Genomic DNA, 3,937 nt, shown 5'->3' with positions numbered 1-3,937 from the left:
TAATGCTGGCAAGATGCTTAGCAAGCTTATTAACTTTCTCTTGTTTGGTGCTTAAATCCTCCAGCGCTTGCTGTTGCACAAGAAAGGACTGGTGTTTATCAGCCACAGTAACTTGTTGTTCGAGTTACTAGCCAGTACCGCTGGCACAAGCGCTTGTAGCTGGCCAGTACCGCTGTCCTGTTCAAGAACCCCCTCCAATTCAAATGGATGATAAACAAGAAAAGAAATTGAACGTACATACATTGTATGATAGACAGATGTGGTAATTCACATATATGTTGTCTAACCAAACATGAAAACATGACACTGTTTCACATATATGATGCCTAACTAAACAGGATAGCATGACACAGTTTCAGATATATGATGGATAACTTAACAGGATATAATGGCATAATTCAACATATGATGAGTACCTAAACAGGATGACATGACACAACTATATGATGTCTTTCTAAAATAGGTTGGGATGAAATAATTCACATACATGTTGTCTAAGTATACATGATGGCATGATATAATTGACATAATTGATTCATATACTAAGCAACTGGCACTCGCATGTATGATCTCTAAACTGAGCAGATAGAATTCAATATTGTGCATATGATGTCTAAACTAAGCAATGCAAGACACCATATGCATCATATGAGAAATATAAACATTGAAACTTAGAGCATACACCTCAGGTGGGATATAGGACTGGTCATCTGTCTCTGAATCCTCCTCTGAGGAGCTGCCTGTAACCATCGAGATATATGCTTCAACAGGTACCATTGCCTGCTCTAAAGACCTTGTTTTCACTCCAGATTTTCCCATAACCGGCCCAAATGGCTGATACACATGAAGAGTAGTTCAATATACACAGATTGTCGACAAATGGAATACGTAATGAAAAAAAGATGGCATGAGATAATTCACATATATGATGCCTGGCTCCATGGCGGTGCATAATTCACATATATGACAACTGGCTGAAAAACATGGCATTGCATAATTCACATATTTGATATAGAAAGCAAACATGAGGCATTCACACAAAGCATGTCTAATCTAAGCAGATGGCATGGCAATGCAAGACACCATATGCATGATATGAGCAATATAACCCAGCCAAGTTAGAGCATGCACCTCGGGGGGGGGGGGGAATACGACTAGTCATCTCTCTCTGAATCCTCCTCTGAGGAGCTATCTATAACCAGCAAGAAATCTGCATCAACAGGTAGCACTGACTGCTTAGAAGACCTTGTTTTCACTCCAGATTTTCCCATGACCGACTCAAATAGCTGATGCACAGGAAGAGTAGATGAATGTATAAACATTGTTGACAAATGGAATACATTATGGAAAAAATATGGCACGATACAATTCACATATACGATGACTAGCTAAACAGGATGGCATTGCATGATCCACGTATATGATGCCTGGCTAAAGAAGATGACATTGCATAATTCCCATATACTCCCTCCATTCCTAAATATTTGTCTTTTTAGAGATTTCAAATGGACTACCACATACAGATGTATATAGACACATTTTAGAGTGTAGATTCACTCATTTTGTTCCGTATGTAGTCACTTGTTGAAATCTCTAAAAAGACAAATATTTAGGAATGGTGGGAGTATGATATAGAAACCAAACAGGTGGCATTCACAGAAAGCAAATCTAAACTAAGCTGATGACATATAAGATGTATAATGTAAGCAATGCAAGGCGCCATATGCATGATATGACCAACATCAACATGCCAGGTTAGAGCAAACACCTCAGGTGGTAAACAGGCATGGTCGGTTCCTTCTGAATCTCCATCTGAACAGTTATATTTCTCTGGAATACAATCTAGAAATGCAGGAGGGGGGGGGGGCACTTCGCCCACCATGGAGTGGCGTCTGCATGACATTATATTCGCACGCAACAGTGTTCTCTTTTTCTCTACATGTTCAGTACGATTGTGTACAATATCTGACATGCATAATAAAAAATAGTTAGATTTTGTAAGGCCTAAGGGGTGCATGCAAAAATCAAGACTGATGGTAGCAAATGAGTGGATGGATCCAAAACTAATGATAGCAGGTAGATTATAGCTTCAGTTTAAAAAGATAGACAATGGATCATCTATTGTTTGTTTCCCACCCAACATGAACCACATAGAAGACCCAGATAAACCAGATAGTAGACAGATAGTATTTGTTGCTGGCTCGATATGAGACCCATGGGCAATTCAAAACTCAAGATTGAACGATAAAGTAGCAGGTAATAATAACCGATGTATAACATAAGCAAACACGAAAGACTGCGACCTCTCTTCCAGAACTGTGTAGTCCTCAAGTTCATCTACTCAAGTCGATGATGGTAATGCAGTTGGCATGGCTGCCGGCAATGGGGAAGATGATCTGAGGCGGCGAAAGGAAGTCTGCAGGGGGGATCTCTGCTGCAGTGAACACTTCTGTCGATGGTGCACCTCAGGCGGGGTGGATGACGGCACGGCAGGAGCAGGACATAACACACGGAGTTTTCTTTGACGCCTATCTGAAAAAATGAAGTAAATTTGTAAGGGCTCCTTAGAATTGGAGGATTCTATAAACGCATGGACAGGAAAAACACAGGAATAGGATAGGAATGCACGTGCAAAATAGAGCATTTGGAAACATAGGATTTCAGTCAACCTGGGTGTTTGGCTCACATGAATTGGAAGAACAGAGGAATGGAGAAACAAAGTGATGCGACGAGTGTACAACCTCTTTGGCATAGCCTTGTGGACCTCAGCATCATTGGGTTGGACGTGGAGGATGGTGATGATGCTGGTGTGACTGTCAGAGGCGGGGAAGAAGATCTGAGGCCTCTGGAAATGGCGCCAAGGGTACTGCTCCGCTGTGATGGATGGTTCCGTCATTGGAGCAGCTCCGCTAAGGTGTACGGCGACGAGGCTGAAGCATGACAAGACAGACAATGTTAATCTGAAGTGGGACCCTAATATCATCTGCAATAGATGATGTAAAATACATCACCAAAAAGTGCTAGATGTAAAATGCATCAGCCACGCCACGGCTACTCCGACAGATGATGTAAGTACTAATCACTCTGAACTTAACTAAAGAAAATGAACTTCACAGTCGAAACTGAATTTTACTGTCGAAACTGATTGAACTAGTAACAGAGCATTGCAATAGATGTTTAGGGCGTTCGAGCACTAGTAGAAGAGAAGCAGTGATCTAAATCAGCAGATGCTCGAGCAGGGAACGCACTAGCAGAGAGCAAGTCGTGCAGTAGCACCGCAAGTGAGTGCTAAAGTAGCAACTCCTATAGCTGCCAGAGGTCATGCAGCAGCAGCGCAAGCGAGAGCAAGAGCAGAGCAGTAGCACGAACGAAAGCAGGAGCAGTGCAGCAGCGCGACCGACAACAAGAACAGAGCCGCAGTGCGAGCGAGAGCCGGAGCAACTGCAGCTAGTGACATTGTGGAAGTCGCTACCGAGGAAGCAACGACATGGGGGAGAGACGCCGTGGATGATGTGTCCGGCGACGGCGCCGTCGATGGAGACACGCCATGTCTGCTCGGTATCGAGCACCGGCAGCCCCGTGAGATCGAATAAAAGATAAAATGCAGCGGTGAGTGCAGAAGCTCCTTGGTGGCGCCGAGTTGGCCTCGACTTCATCGGAGGGATTGGTGAGGGTGTTGCAGTTCCGGTGGGGCAGGTCAAGACGGCGCTGTGGGGATTGAGGTGGCGCGATAGACGAGGCGAACATTGGGGCAGCTCCTTGGAGGTGGAGGACGGGGCGGCTGATCCGGCGGGACGCCGAGATCGACAACGGATCCTCATCCGGTGCGGTGGATGAGGGACAGCGAGCTGTTGCGGTGGACAACGTAGTCGGGGAAGAGTCTCCGGCTGGGCGGCGGTTGGGAGGCCGATGGAGGAGCGTGGGGTTTCGCGGGTTT

The sequence above is a fragment of the Triticum dicoccoides genome, chromosome 5A (genome assembly GCF_002162155.2).
Source record: "Triticum dicoccoides isolate Atlit2015 ecotype Zavitan chromosome 5A, WEW_v2.0, whole genome shotgun sequence".
In the NCBI taxonomy this organism is placed as follows: domain Eukaryota; kingdom Viridiplantae; phylum Streptophyta; class Magnoliopsida; order Poales; family Poaceae; genus Triticum; species Triticum dicoccoides.
The sequence above is the reverse complement of the archived record's forward strand: the minus strand, read 5'-3'. Positions refer to the sequence as shown.